Here is a 17,470-nt window from a genome sequence, read left to right as displayed (position 1 = left end):
ATTAGTAAAGAGAAAGAGATCTTCAGGGAATCACTGACTTCTAATATGGAGGTTCCATAGAAAACATACTAAGTTCTAGAGCGACTAGCTCTACGCAGCTCGCCTTGCCCATGAGTTGAGCAATTGCTTTATCCCCATGTCCAGAGGACAATCTTCAGCACAGACTTGTCCAAGACTTCCTGCTGACCTATCAACCTGAATATACACAAATTACCAACTTCTGTGATATTCCATTTGTAAGTTTTATAGTTTTTAAACAATAACTATTTAATTAGTGACTAAGAGATATTTGCAAATATGATTGGCAGTTTGGGGGATAACCTGCAGTTTGAAGAAGTCAAGAAATCCCAAATGGTCTGGAGGTTCTGCCTACTGCAGAGCTATAGTGTGTAGTGCTCCAGTTGTGTCCCATCTGGACTTGGCATTTAATTCTGAAATGGATCATACTCATAAGTGCTTATATTTCTCTTTCTCTACTTTCGTTTATGTGCCAAAGACCTGGTTGTGACCAAAATGGAAGTTAAACTAGTTCCATTTTACTCTGATGAACCTTAATTCCTCAAGTGTGACTTGAATATATCTATTTAGATATAAGTGTGAATGAGTATAATGTTATTATCGTATAGGTATGCAGTGTTAACAATGGGAGAGAGCAGTGGCAGAGATTTCCAAAATATAATAAATTCAAAAAGACCTTTACATTTTGCCACATGAAAAAATGCTCAACATCACTAATTATTAGAGAAATGCAAATCAAAACTATAATGAGCTATCACCTCACACCAGTCAGAATGGCCATCATCAAAAAATCTTCAAACAATAAATGCTGGAGAGGGTGTGGAGAAATGGGAACCCTCTTGCACTGTTGATGGGAATGTTAATTGCTACAGCCACTATGGAGAACAGCATGGAGGTTCCTCTAAAAATAGAACTACCATATGACCCAGCAATCCCACTCCTGGGCATACACTCAGAGAAAACTATCATTCAAAAAAGACACATGCACCCTAATGTTCACTGCAGCACTATTTACAACAGCCAGGACATGGAAACAATCTAAACGTCCATCAACAGACGAATGGATAAAGAAGATGTGGTATATATATACAATGGAATATTACTAAGCCATAAAAAGGAACAAAACTGGGTCATTTGTAGAGATGTGGATGGACCTAGAGAGTGTCATACAGAGTGAAGTAAGTCAGAAAGAGAAAAAACAAATGCCGTATGCTAACACATATATATGGAATCTGAAAAAAATTGTTATAGATGATCTTATTTACAAAGCAGAAATAGAGATGCAGATGTAGAGGACAAACATATGGATACCAAGGGGGAAAGGCGGGGTGGGATGAATTGGGAGATTGGGATAGACATATATACACTATTGATACTATGTATAAAATAGATAACTAATGAGAACCTACCGTATAGCACAGGGAACTTTACTCAGTGTTCTGTGGTGACCCAAATGGGAAGAAAATCCAAAAAAGAGGGATATATGTATACGTATAGCTGATTCACTTTGCTGTACAGTAGAAACTAACACAACATTGTAAAGCAACTATACTCCAATAAAAATTTAACCAAGAAAAGACCTTTACATTTTGCAATGTAAATTTCTATCTTTGGATGCAATCGGATACAGCAAAATTAACTTCAGTGGGAATGGAAGGAGCAGATCCCCAGATGCTGAGTTAAGGTTCAGGGATGGGATATCAGCAGCTAAGGCAGCAAGGATTCTAAGGTCGTGTAGACAATGCCCTGCTAAAATGAGACAAGAACAGGAGTTCAGTACTTTAGATTCAACAGATATCATATCAGGCTTGAGACTCTGTGCTCATCTCTAGCCTAGGACATGCCGGATATCACAGTCTCTGGGATCTGCTGCATCCTAAGAACTTGCACACGTGGAGACCACAGTGTCTGAACTGTTGTTCAGAACATGCAGCTATCAAATGTTGTAGATACTGCAGTTGCTGCAACTGACACCTTCCAAGGGACGATTCTTTTGGTTCATGGACCCTCAGAGCATCCATGTCATGCATTTTTAGACAATGCCCCTGGTGCAAGTTTTCCAAACAACTAAATACTCTACGATATTTTCATCCCTAAGGTGCTCTCGACTTTCTTTTTCCTAATACAGGCCATATCACTCACCAACAACCACCCCTAGGCTCTGCCATTTACTGCCCTAACCTTTCTCCTATGTCTTCTGACACTGCCTCTTTGTTTTCAGCATGCTCTCCTATAGCATGCAGTTTTCTCTGAGTGTTTACTTCACCTTCCAATTTTGCTGAAACATGTCTCAAATGATGGATGCTTTTTCTCTTGTCTCTCAGACCTCAGAGTCAGTAGGTAGGATTGGTGCCAAGGGATGCAAGTTTGGCTTAACATTCAAAAATCAATGAAATTCACAATATTAACACATAAAAAAAAATTGATATGATCATTTCAGTAGACACAGCAAAGCATTTGACAAAATTCAACATCAATATCTGATAAAATTCTTGGCAAACTAGAAATAGAAGGAGAGTTCCTCAACCTGATACAGATCATAAGCAAAAATCAACAGCTAGCGTCATACTTCATGGTGAAAGACAGAATGCTTTCCCCTGAGATTAGCAAGAAGATAGAATGTCTAAACACTTCTGGTCAACACTGTATTGGAGGTTCTAGTCAGTGTTATTCACGGAAAGTATGGCCATCTATATAGAAAATCTGATAGAATCTACAAAAAAACAACTCACTAATAAGTGCGCTTAGCAAGGTTGTAGGATACAAGATCATTATACAAAAATCAATTCTATTTCCACACACTAAGAACGAATAACCAGAAATTGAAATAAAACTAAACAAAATCACTTAAAACAGTATCAAAAATACAAAGTACTTTGGGATAAACCTAATAAAAGATGTGCAAGATCTGAAAACTACGAAACACTGCTAGAGACTTAAATACCCCAATAAATGAAGAAATATTCTTTGTTCATGAGTTGGAAGACTCAACATTGCTAAAATGGCAATTCTTCCTAAATTGATCTATAGATTCAAAACAATCCTGACAAAAATTTCAGTAGGGTTTTTTTTTTTTAGAAGTCAATAAGGTGATTCTAAAATTCATATAGAAATGCAAATGATCAAGAATAGTTGGAACATTCTTGAAAAAGAGTTAAAAAATGGAAGACTTACCCTAATTTCAAGCTATAGTAGTTAAAACAATACAGTTTTGATGTAAGTGTTAGTTAAACAGATCAACAGAAAAAAGAAAGGGCACAAATATATGGACAAGTGCTTTCCAATAAAGGTGAAAAGGAAATTCGGTGAAGAAAAGGTTGTGTTTTCATCAAATAGCACTAGAACAATTGGATACCCACATAGACTCATGTTGAGTAGGAGCACAAATGCAGCCTGTGCCAGAGATGTGCTGTGCTGGCGACTGAAAGGCCATGAACAGCACTGCCATCTTCAATCTGATTCTGAGAAATGGTGAGCAACTCCTGGAAAACTTCAGAACAAAGAACAAAATGAAACAATCATATCTCAAATGGTAGCAGCTATGTTCCTGGAAAACTCAGTATGTATTAAAACTATGCAAAACGATTTATATTTATATATGAGATGAAATTAGGCTCAGTTAGAATAGTGTCTGGTCCATAATGTACATTCGATAAAGAGTTATTGAATGAACTAAATAAGGGCTGCTTTTGAATTTTAACCTCTTGTCACACCCTTTCCATTTTTAATTTTAAACTTTCTCAAAGGCAAGGGTGAAATGCTTCAAATCTCATCCATTTATGCAGGGGTATATTTTGCTCTGAGAAATTCAACTAAGTATCCAAGACTCCCCAAACTTACTTCTCCTCTAAAATATAAGCTGTAGGAGAAATTATTGCTGATCCTGAGCCATAGCTCTGGGTTAATCTCCCTGCAGGAAAACTGCAGGGAGACAGTATTTCTCTCTTCCACTAAAGACAGCACATTTCGAAATAACGGGAAGCCTTCATAAGACTAAGATGTAGAGCCTTATTAAATTTGATTTACTGGTTTTCCTTGTAATTAATCTACTCACATGTTGTCGAGAGTTTGTCCTCAGCCTCTTCCTGCTACAAGCCCATGGTCAGGTGCAATTTGTCCAGCTGCCTACTGCAGGAAGTCAGAAGCATTAACAAACCTCAGTGTGTTTCAAATAAAATTTCCCCTAGAATAGCAACTGTATCAGCTTGAATATCAACTATAATTATTCTGATTACCTTATTTTCCATCCTGAAGAATCTTTGAGAACAATTTTCACTATTTCTTTACCATTTCAGTACAATAACCAGATTCAATCAAACCAAATCCACAAAAATCCTGAGAAATAAGATTTATTGCTGAGAAGGACATTTATTGCATCTTAAGGGGGCACCACCAATTCTGAAAATAGCACAAACACCTAGCAAAACACAAAGGTTCCCTATACCGTGAAGTCACCCATGCCTAGGGCATTAGGTGGTCTTGCAGGGCTCTGGATACACACGTTGGCAACAGTAAACATCTACACCGGGCTGCAAAGTATAAGATCTTTATCTATTTTTTTATAAACCTTCCATTTTCCAACAAGGATTTAGGTGGCTTAGAAAGGATTTTTATCTGTGGAAATGTTTGACGGAAGTTAGTTAAGAGTATTTAGTGACTGAAAACCTCAAAAAGCCTGGGATGGACAATAATTCTGCATGCAACATCTGCTGGATAATGTGGGCTTTTCTTGTTTCAAAAAGATGCAAATAAAAAGGTTCCATTCTAAGAGGCTTCCTGTCAGTGAATAAACTCCCATTATTCTCCTCCATACATCAATTTTTAATTTCCACTGATGTTTTTATCTTATTTTGTCTATTAGTTGTCAGTTTCTTTTAAAGGTAAAGCAATCTACATTCTTCTGATTCTGGTGGGTACAGGATTCAGCATTTACATGTAAATAGGTTCGAGCTAGTAGATCTTTGCATTTTACATACTACTGAAGAGAACAGAACTTAATTAGGTCTCCCTTTCGCATGCTTCACAGCTTGTCTCTTTACTAAATCACTGTTTTTGCCACTTGCTTATATGTCATACTTCTGCCATCTTCGGTGTTTCTTTCCAGCCCATGGTGAGACGTTTACTCTAGCTTTGATGAGGTACAGCCAGTGGGGCTTGTTGGTCGGTCAACACTTTGGACAAAACAGACGGGAAAGCAAAGAAGTGTGTAACATAAGACATGCAGAAATTTGGATTGCTCTAATTAATCATGGTTCACAGTTGACAAAAAATGACAATAATTTATGTGACCCTTAGAGAAACAATCTGGAACTTTAGCGCCCTGGGAAATCTTGTTCATTTTTGCTCAGCTACTACTTAATTAATGTACATTATAAATTGCTACTCAGAAGGGCACTTCATAGTCAGAGCTTCCAGGACAAATCCCATACCATAAGACACTCCCCAAATCCATTCTTCTGGCTTCTCACCACATGCAGGGTTGTGTCACCTACTGTAATAAGCACGGTCCCCAAATAAAAGATGAGCGTGCCAATGCAGTGCATTTTGCCAGTGTAGACAGCCTTCGTAAGTCAATTAGATCCCTAGGAGGTTTACTTGTTAGGTTGAAATGTCTAAACTAGTTGCCTGTCTTGGAAAAATTTGATGGCGTATGTATTCCTTTCACTGGCTCTGCAGCCATAGGACTGGCAGCCTCTGCTCTTTAACGTGTGGCCTCCCCTCGAATGATGATGTAACTATTGGTCAGGCATTTTTCTTCCTATAAAAGGTGGGAGCTTACACACAGACAGTACACCTCCAAGTTCCTTACCTCAGTAAGGCAGAGATCCTTGTGTAATGCAGTACAAGATCTCCAGAGCAAGCACAAACGTAAGAAACGTGATTCACCGGGGTTGCAAGAAAATATTACGATTTCTATTGATAGCTGATTCTTAACTGTAAAAAAGAAAAAGCCTAATTCATTTTCAGTACAGAGACTGACACTAGTCTCCTTACTCAGTTCATATATCGGTAAGTCCCATCACATAAAGTAGGTAAGGTGAGAGTTCCACGTCCTGGAGAGATTATCCTTGGACTCTCACACATTTGCTTTCAGCATATTGCCAGGCATTGTAGTTAAACAGATTGATGGATTACCTAGTATTGATTACTGTACTTCACAAAATAAACACATGCCTTAAAAAAGTTCTATAAATAAATCACGGATTAACAACAATACCAATAATGCAAGTAGAAACAACCAACAAGGAAACAGGAATGCTAACGCCTATTTCTACTATTATCTCTTTGTCAACCACATAACAAGATAAGAACAATGGGGAAAAAAAAAAAGATAAGAACAATGATTATCTAATCAGATCTTCTGAGATAATGGCCACAGCAATTCGAAATTATCAAGAAGACTATTTGAAATCAGGATTTACATCTACTGTCATTAACTATAGTTAATAAATTAAAGTTTAAATACTGTATTTCAAATTTAACTCCTCTTTAAGATTCATATTTTCATATGTTTTATAATGTATATAATATATTAATATGGTAGGATATGTATGTATTTTGTGAATGAATGAAAATGTATTGAGTATACATATTAAAAATGTTTAAGAGATTGAGGGCACATTCAATATAGATTTTTTTCTTATTCAAAATAAAATGTAGTCAAGTATGAAAAATTGGTGAGATTCTAATTACTCAAGGTGTATAGCTCTAAAGTTATATTTTTTTTAGTAAAAATTTAAACCTAATTACAATTAAGTGGTTTTTCTTTTTTTTCAAGCTTGGAAACCTAAGATACTTTATAAGGATAGTCAGATTGAACACAGGTAATCACTAGTGGAGGGTCTTAACATTAACTTAATAACTTATCTAAGAGTAGAGGGAGGACCCCATTTTCCACACAAACTTCATACTATCTTCAAACCAAAACTAAACCAAAATCTATAATCAACAGAATATTAAAACCAAGCCTTTTAATGTGAACTTGGGTGGATGTGATCTAGGAATGGAGTGAGATACATTGTAATGTGGTGCCCATTGGACCAAACTATCACCCTAACTTCATCACTGGGAAATAACAATGCTGTCACCTGCAAGCATGCCATAAAATGAAGGTGAGTAGTAGCTGTAACCTCTACCTCCTGGGCACTTTCTAATGTTAAAGCTCATTTCACCCTCACATTAGACAAGGAAGTGGCCACTATTGTGTGCATTATACAGATGAGGAAACTGATGTTTAAAGTGATAGATTTCACAAGCCAATAAATGTCAGCAAAATATTGGAATCCATTATTAGAAATTTCGTTCCATCAGAAGCAGAAGCAGATGTGAAATTCAGGGAAACAAATATTCCTTCAATATGACAGAGTTCAAAAGAATTTTGTCTGTCAAATATTCGAATGGGGGTGCTCCCAGAGAATGACTTTTTTCTTTCTAGAGATGGATGTGATGGATAATTTCTATTTAGTGATTTTTCTAGAGGGGGATTCAGATGTTGGATAGGGCTTAGGAATAGATGTTGTTTTTCACTGTCCTCACTCTATGATACTATAATTTTATCCCACAAAACCTTTTTTGAAGCTTCAAAGTTTTCTGGAGCTAAGGGGGATTATGTTTATTATTATATTTATTATTATAACCACTCACACCAATATACAAAAATAGCCTAAGACAAAATTATAATGGATTGGCTAATTCACAATTTAAAAGGGTATTCATTTGCTATGTAGCTTTGACAAAAAAGTTCATTGTTTCCTTCTCTTTGAAGCTCAGGAACTAGTTATTGCCGTGATAATTAGGAATAAATGCACCTAGAGCAGGTAAAGACATTTGTTAAAGGACTGAATGTGATTCTGTGTTTGCCTTTATAAATAGCTCTAAAAAAGTAGGCAATTTTTTTTCAAGTTATGAGGATGCAGTTGTCATATTAAAAATTATACAAGATTTTTCTATACACATTTATACATAAGAGTATAGTTTTATTACACATACATACAGGTAGGTAAATACATAATATATACACACATTCAAACATATAACACATATGCCTTTATAAAATCATAAGGACTAAAAACTATCTGTCAAGAACTTTGAAGGGTCTAAAATTTTACCCTACTTGCAAAGTAACAAATTAACCTACCAGTTTCATGGATACCGGCAGAAGATCCAAGACTCTTGGGTCAGAAACAAAAGATAGTTTATTACTCATAGTAATAGCGATAGCCAAAGTATCACAATTTTTGCACCAATTCCTGACCCCCAAGTCATATGGGACAATGCGAAGAAGGCCAGGTGACACCTTCTTCTGCATATGCACGAAGCTGTGTTAGGAAAGAGGATCCCTGAGTTTAGGGGAACCAAATCCTTTATAACAGACAGTAACATTGTTTTTATTGTACTGGACAGTAATCAAAAACCTGCCCTTTCCTCAGGAGGGAGCACAATTTCTCTCTTCCAAGGCTGTTTGCTACACTAATATCCTTGAAGAGATATTCCAGAACAAAGGGAGTCAGTGCCTCTGTTCATAAGTCACGTGGAAATGTAGGAGATGCATGGAGAATTGTCTGCCAACACCACCAGAAATACTTATTGCCAGCATTTGGTTTGAGAAAGGGTACATGGCACAGTGCTTGTGAAAATCATCTGGCCTTTGATCCAGTAATGGCCAAACATAACATTAAGACAAGGCAAGTGTATGGACTTTAACACATCACGTTTGCTGGAAAGCATGTTTCCTATTCAGGAGTCACTCTGACACACTTGGCACTGCTGGACTTGTGTCTGCATAACTTGCTGTCAACCTGCCTTCTGAGCCCCCGCAGAATGGTGAGTAGTGGAGCATTAAAGACCAACAATCTGGGTATCAGAAGGGCTTAATCTTTTTAAGCCCCACAGGGATCTGGGTGAGCAGCAAAATAAGCATACCAAATGTGACTTCCACTGACTCTTTAGGCAAAAACGGCTAAAACACCAGTGAGAGCATCCGAGGCTCAGGAGTGTCTGTCTTATAAATGGCATATTAAGACATCTTCCGCTAAGGCAGCAACATGGGAAAGTCAGTGCCAGACTCGCCAGCAGGCTGCCATGCGCTCCCTCGGGCACCAGCAAACGGGAACTAAATGGAAACAGGCTGAAAAGCCCACATTCAATGAATTTATCCACGAATTTACAGAGGTCTAGAATTGAAGTATTTTCAATTTTGGCTTACGTTGTACTCTTGTGATATTTTAAAAAATACTCTTTTACTCTGAGTTACATATTATGGTGGTGGTTAGGTGCTGCAGGGCATATATTTTTTTTTTTTTTTCAATTCTTATGGCCTCTGAATATGGCCCAGAGTCCTGTGGAGGGAGCATAAGTTCTGAACTGTCCAGGATTTGAATCCTGATTCTAGGCAAGTTACTTATCCTTCAGTTTCCTCACTGATAAGTACGAATAATTATTTATTCATATAGGACTGTTGTGAAGATTGGAAGAAAAAGCACATTTAAAACACTCAGTATAATAAAAACAAATGTCTATAACAAAACAGAAACAGACTCACAGATATAGGAACAAACTAGTGGTTGCCAGTAGGAAGAGGGATGAGGGGCTATGGAATTAAGAGGTACAAACTACTATGTATAAAATAGATAATCATCAAAGATATATTGTACAGCACAGGGAAATATACCCATTATTTTGTAATAACTTTAAATGGAGTATAATCTATAAGAATATTGAAATGGTATGTTGTACACCTAAAACTAATATATTAATAATGTTTTAAACCAACTATACTTCAATAAAAAAGGGGAAAAAAGTCAGTGACAAACTTGAAGTATGCTAAAGAACCAGTTCTAATTTTTTTCTGAAAACGGTAAATAGAGAAAGAATCAAGTATTCCACCTGCTTTTCCTATACAACCTCAGGATAACCAAATATCCTGAGGTTTATTTTTATAAAATTATCCCAGCTAACAAATAACAGAGAAAGAATTAGAAGATCACCATTTTGCAAACCTCCAATAAAATAATGGATCTAGGTAAGTATATAATCAATGGCTATTAACATCACACAAAGAGAGAAAAGTGGACACTATGTGCCTCCTGTTGGAATTATGAAATACATTCTATGAAGTATTTTTTGCCAAAGCATCGACCTAAGTCAAATCAAGATTCTGGATATAACTCAGTTTATGGGAAATACAGTGGTAGAAGAACATGTTAAATATTACCATAGAGCTGGCAATCAACAAAATCCAGAATGTGAGAAATACTACAGAACATCACTAGTGACTCTATTTCTTTACAAATAAATTGTAAGGAAAACAAAAAGGGAGGAGAAGCTATAGTTTAAAATGTAATGTGTGGATGTTGTTTGAATCTTGATTCAAAAAAATACTGTAAAAACAAATTTATGAGATAATTAGGAATATTTGACACTGGGTTTTTTTTATATGGAGAAATTATTACAAATATTCATGTAGATTAAAAAAACAGTATAGAGTATAACACATCATCAGTACTTAAGATAGCCTTATGGGGTGGTCCGATACACAAGGCCTGCCTTTTGTTTGCATTTGAGCCACTAATTCTGTGGAGCTATAGGCTTTTATGTCAGTGGCCATGCCAACTAAATACTCAGATTGCCCAACTTAGACTAAGCTCGGGGAAAACAATAGTTGATAAAAACCGCCAGAGTCACTTCCTCTCCTGAAACTATAAACTTCTGTTATAGTGCTGTGTTTATGTTGTAATCGTCTGTGTAGTGAGTGCGGGGAGGAGAAGTCATTTGAGAGGAGCTGTGGTAGCCCCTGAGGTACGAGATACACACAGAGAGAAATGTGCTGATGAACCGAAATCCATGAGGTGTCCCTTGGTGTCAGCTGTACCCCATCAGCAGCAAAGATGTGTGCATGTTATGTGTGTGATTAGCAAAAATGCTTTAATGTGGATATAATTACCATATGCCCCACGGATGAAATAATGTCTCTAGCCCACATTATCTGCCCACATTTACAGTATAAACTAAACAGCGTTAAGTACTGTGGTTTATTTCATCAACACAGGCCCTTCTCTCTGAACACAGACCCACTTCCAGCTCTTCACTGGGTGAGTGGAGTTTGTAAACTCCGCTTTTATAGTCCCATGCAGCCTTCCACTTTAAAATATGCCTTTGTTTGAACAATTACTGTCGTTTGTATTTTATTTTAAATCCCCATGTGGAAAAATATGCTTAGATACAGCTTACTGGACATGTTTTACGAAAGATGCATTAATAAGAGAAATGTGATTCAAGTGTGTCAATGCAGGCTTATTTGGAAGATGGTTCCGATTAAGTACAATATCCTACATATGTTATGTGGCATGAAAATGTATTCCATCATTTTATTCTGAATGTTATGATATTTGATTCATTTTTGTCACATAATGAAGGTAAATATGAAGTAAAATACTTAAAGACATGAATGATATCATCTATTTTACAATATTAATATTTCTTCAATAATCACCTCTGAAGATATAGTTAAAAGGTCTGTTGTCAAATTTATTAACACATTCTTTACCTAAAACTGGTACAGCTGAATCAAAATGGGAAATATTTTTTCTATGTATTTTTAAAAATTCTACAGCCATACACGTTTCAATGCCTTGCACTAAGTCAGTGTTCAAATGCTGAATCAATGAATGAGGATCCAGAATAATGGTTAATATCCTACCAGTATGCTACATATAACACATCGTAATATGAAACATTCCTCTGGAACTTCCTCCAATTTTTCTTCCTGGTGGTTTAAATATTTATGATATTCCTACATCATTTTGCCTCATCTTCTTCCTTTTTTCCCCTTTATGTCCATATTTGCTTTTTCATTCACTCTTCCGTCCCTCCCTAGCTTCACACCCTCTTTTACTCTCTTTCTCCCTTCTTCTCTGTCTCCATTCCTGATTTCTTCCCTCTCTCACTTCTCCTCTTATTTATAAATTCTTTCAGGGCAAGGATCACAGTTGATAAGTATCCAAGACTGCCTATTTATATTTTACTTACAGACAGTACAAGTGATGACTACCTGTGGTTTTACATTATCCATGTGTCTATTAATTCCATTATTCTAAGTAATACCAAGTTGACTCACCTGACTATGGACTTGAATCTTGCCTAGGACAACTTATGAAAATAATTTGAAAAGTTAGGCATTTAATTCTAATATTCTATTAGTGGATTTGAGAAATAAGAAAATCTCTTTGCAGTAGTAAATCAATCAACAATACCCCCTTTGGGCTGAAATATGAATCTTTCCAAAGCCCAAAGTCATAAAGGAATACCCTTGGGCTTAAGTTTTACTGTTTAAGATGAATGCCGAACACTGTCTACATTTATGACATTGCAGGGAGAGCTTGCTTTGGTTACACATGATGTTTGAACGTGGAATCAGACTTAATTAGATGATAGTATTGATGTAATTTTATTTTTATTGAGTAAAAACATACATTATCTCTAGTTTCGTACCCTTATTCGTGAGATCCATCAGAAAGTGTTCAGTAGTAATAACACCAAGTTGAAATCGTCTATAAAGAACTGCAGGTTGCCCCCTAACACTATCACCAGAACTCATATTTTCTTTTATATTGAATTTTATAAAGTTTATTTGGCTGCAATATCCTAATTCCAGTATGAATTTTTCCTACATAGTTCTTTATAAATGTTTTTAAGGAAAGGACCTCCAAGGAAATTAAATTCAATTTAGGAAGTACTTACCAAGAACATATTTGTAGTCAGGTTATAAAAGTGACACTGCGGGGGTGGAGTCAAGATGGCAGACTAGGAGGATGTGGAGTTTGCAGCTCCGCACAACTAGGGCACCTACCCGGCACTGGTGGGGGACCACGGACACCTAAGGGGACTGGAGGAATCCCCCACTGATGAGGTAGGACTTGGGGGTAGGGAAGGGGAGAAGAAGTGGAGGTGGGACAGGATTGGCAGCCCTGAGGGGCGGCTGGGGGAGGGGAGGGATTCCCACGCCCAGATGGACCCACCCACGGTTAGGGGATCAACGGGGACAGGGGGAGGCCCTCGGGAGGGCAGAGGATTGGAAGGGATCGCTGCCAGCGTTTCCCCTGCCCACTGGGCCCCGGGGAGCCTGCTGAGGTCTGGGGCCTGATCCTCTGCCCACCTAGGCCCCCTCCAGCCATGTGGGTCCTGAGGGAGTGGGAGGGAGGGAGGCGGGAGGAAAAGTAAAGGCCAGACTGATTGGACGGGGCCCCTGAGGGGCAGCTGGGGGAGGGGAAGGATTCCCACACCTGGAGGGGCCCACCCACAGTTAGGGGATCCACACGGACCGGGAAGACCCTTGGAAAAGTGGATGATCAGAAAGGAATGCGGCCAGCAGTTCCCCTGCCCACTTGGGCCCCGGGGAGCCTACTGAGGTCCCTCAGGCAGCGCTGAGCCTAAGCCCCGCCCAGGCACCTCCACCCAGGGCCTTACCTCTACACACAACACTGCAAGACTCCCTCTGACCATGCTGGGCCTAAGCTCCGCCCAAACACCCCCACCCAGGGCTTTACCTCCTAACTGCGCACTCTGAGGCCCCCCTCCTGCGGTACTGCCTTTCCCGGCTGCTGCATGGGTCCTGAGCCTAGACCCCACCCCCGCCCTAAACCCTGCCCCTGCCTAAGCTATGCCTCCCCAGAGCCGAGGGCTTTTCCAGCCTTTTCTTTTTTAGGTTGTGGTTCTATTTTACCTTATTTTTGTTGATTCATTTATATTTTAATTTTTTCTAATAAATTTCTTATTTTTCTAATTTTATTTTATTCTTTATACTTTGTTATTGTTCTGCTACTTTTGGCTTGTTCCCCCCCCCCCCCCCTTTTTTTCTTTTTTCTGTTGTGGTTCTGTTTTGCCTTCTAGTAGTTGTTTCACTTATATTTTTATTTTTCCTAAGATATTTTTTATCTTTCTAACTTTAGTTTGTTTTTTATTCTTTGTTATTGTACTGCTCCTTTTTCTTTTTTTTTTTTTTTTCTTTTCTTTTGTTGTGCCATGTGTCTTGCGGGATTCTTGGTTCCCAGGCCGGGGGTCAGGCCTGAGATCCTGTGGTGGGAGCTCTGAGTCAAAACCGCTGGACTAACAGAAAACCTCAGACTCCAGGGAATATTCATTGGAGTGAGGCCTCCCGGAGGTCCTCATCTCAGCACCAAGATCCAGCTCTATCCAACTGCCTGTGAACTCCTGTGTTGGATCCCTCAGGCCAAACAACCAATAACAGGAATAGAGCCCCATACATCAAAAAAAATGAGATGACAAAAAAATACGTTACAGACGAAGGAGCAAGGTAAAAACCTACAAGACCAAATAAATGAAGAGGAAATAGGCAACCTACCTGAAAAAGAATTCAGAGTACTGATATTAAAGATGATCAAAAAACACAGAAATAGAATGGAGGCATGGATCGAGAAAATACAAGAAATGTTTAACAAAGATGTAGAAGAACTAAAGAGCAAACAGTGATAAACAACACAATAATTGAAATGAAAAATACACTAAAAGAAATCATTAGTAGAATAACTGAGGCAGAAAGAGTGAGTAAGTGAGCTGGAAGATAAAATGGTGGAAATAACTGCCAAGGAGCAGAATAAAGAAAAAAGAATGAAAAGAATTGAGGACAGTCTCAGAGACCTCTGGGACAACATTAAACACATCAATATTCAAATTATAGGGGTCCCAGAAGAAGAAGAGAAAGAGAAAGGGTCTGAGAAAATATTTGAAGAGATTATAGTCAAAAACTTCCCAAACATGAGAAAGGAAATAACCACCCAAGTCCGGGAAGTGCAGAGAGTCCCATATAGGATAAACCCTAGGAGAAACAGACCAAGACATATATTAATCAAACTAACAAAAATTAAATTCAAAGAAAAAATATTAAAAGCATCAAGGGAAAAGCAACAAATAACATACAAGGGAATCCCCATAAGGTTATCAGCTGATTTTTCAGCAGAAACTCTGCAGGCCAGAAGGGAGTGGCAGGATATATTTAAAGTGATGAAAGGGAAAAACCTACAACCAAGATTACTCTACCCAGCAAGGGTCTCATTCAGATTCAACAGAGAAATCAAAAGCTTTACAGACAAGCAAAAGCCAAGAGAATTCAGCACCAACAAACCAGCTTTACAACAAATGCTAAAGGAACTTCTCCAGGCAAGAAACACGAGAGAAGAAAAAGACCCCCAAAACAATTAAGAAAATGGTAATAGGAACATACATATCAATAATCACCTTGAATGTAAATGGATTAAATGCTCCAACCAAAAGACACAGACTGGCTGAATGGATACAAAAACAAGACCCATATATATGCTGTTTACAAGAGACCCACTTCAGACCTAGGGACACATACAGACTGAAAGTGATGGGATGGAAAAAGATATTCCATGCAAATGGAAATCAAGTGAAAGCTGGAGTAGTGACACTCATATGAGACAAATAAAGACTGTTAAAAGAGATAAGGAAGGACACTACATAATGATCAAGGGATCAATCCAAGAAGAAAACTTAACAATTATAAATATTTATGCACCCAACATAGGAACACCTCAATACATAAGGGAAATGCTAACAGCCATAAAAGGGGAAATCGACAGTAACACAACAATAGTGGGGACTTTAACACCCCAACTACATCAATGGACAGATCATCCAGACAGAAAATAAATAAGGAAACACAAGCTTTAAATGACACAACAGACCAGACAGACTTAATTGATATTTATAGGACATTCCACCTGAAAGCGGAAGAATACACTTTCTTCTCAAGTGCACACAGAACGTTCTCCAGGACAGATCACACCTTGGGTCACAAATCAAGCCTCAGAAAATTTAAGAAAATTGAAATAGTGTCAAGCATCTTTTCTGACCATGATGCTATGAGATTAGAAATCAATTGCAGGAAAAAAAAAAAAACTGTAAAAAAAAACACACATGGAGGCTAAACAATATGCTACTAAGTAACCATGAGATCACTGAAGAAATAAAAGAGGAAATCAAAAACTACCTAGAAACAAACAACAACGAAAACATGATGATCCAAACCCTATGGGATGCAGCAAAAGCAGTTCTAAGAGAGAAGTTTATAGCAATTCAATCTCACCTCAAGAAAGAAGAAAAATCTCAAATAAACAATCTAAATTTATACTTAAAGCAACTAGAAAAAGAAGAACAAAGAAAATTCAGTTAGTAGAAGGAAAGAAATCATAAAGATTAGAGAAGAAATAAATGAAATAGAAACGAAGAAGATAATAGCAAAGATCAATAAAACGAAAAGTTGGTTCTTTGAGAGGATAAACAAAATTGATAAACCTTTTGCCAAACTCATGAAGAGAAAAAGGGAGAGGACTCAAATCAATAAAATTAGAAATGAAAAAGGAGAAATTACAACTGACACTGCAGAAATTAGAACACTGCCTAACACCATACACAAAAATAAACTCAAAAGGGATTAAAGACCTAAATGTAAGACCGGACACTATAAAACTCTTAGAGGAAAAACACTCTTTGACATAAATCACAGCAAGATCTTTTGTGACCCACCTCCTAGAGTAGTGGAAATAAAAACAAAAATAAGCAAATGGGACCTAATGAAACTTAAAAGCATTTGCACAACAAAGGAAACCATAAGCAAGATGAAAAGACAACCCACGGAATGGGAGATAATATTTGCAAATGAAGCAACAGAGAAAGGATTAATCTCCAAAATATACAAGCAGCTCATGCAGCTCAATATCAAAAAAACAAACAACCCAATCAAAAAATGGGCAGAGACCTAAATAGACATTTCCCCAAAGAAGATATACAGATGGCCAAGAGGCATGAAAAGATGCTCAACATCACTAATTATTAGAGAAATGCAAATCAAAACTACAATGAGGTATCACCTCACACTGGTCAGAATGGCCATCATCAAAGAATCTACAAACAATAAATGCTGGAGAGGGTGCAGAGAAAAGGGAACCCTCTTGCACTGTTGGTGGGAATGTAAATTGATACAGCCACTGTGGAGAACAGTATGGAGGTTCCTGGAAAAACTAAAAATAGAACTACCATATGATACAGCAATCCCACTCCTGGGCATATACCCTGAGGAAACCATAATTCAAAAAGACACATGTATCCCAATGTTCACTGCAGCATTGTTTACAATAGCCAGGACATGGAAGCAACCTAAGCGTCCATCGACGCATGAATGGATAAAGAAGATGTGGTACACATATATAATGGAATATTACTCGGCCATAAAAAGGAACAAAATTGGGTCATTTGTAGAGATGTGGATGGACCTAGAGTCTGTCATACAGAGTGAAGTAAGTCTGAAAGAGAAAAGCAAATATTGTATATTAACGCACATATGTGGAATCTAGAAAATTGGTACAGACGAACCTATTTTCAGGGCAGAATAGAAACGCAGACATAGAGAATGGAC

At 37.7% G+C, this 17,470-nt stretch overlaps 1 long non-coding RNA gene across 1 annotated transcript in view; it reads right to left on the bottom strand.

Annotated features, from left to right (window-relative positions):
- LOC309627634 overlaps window positions 1-17,470 on the bottom strand; it is a 1,075,643-nt gene that overhangs the window by 326,014 nt on the left and 732,159 nt on the right. The gene's annotated exons all lie outside the window — the stretch shown is intronic.

The sequence above is a fragment of the Balaenoptera borealis genome (genome assembly GCF_965194805.1).
Source record: "Balaenoptera borealis genome assembly, chromosome: 4".
Lineage (NCBI taxonomy): Eukaryota > Metazoa > Chordata > Mammalia > Artiodactyla > Balaenopteridae > Balaenoptera > Balaenoptera borealis.
The sequence above is the reverse complement of the archived record's forward strand: the minus strand, read 5'-3'. Positions and strand labels throughout refer to the sequence as shown.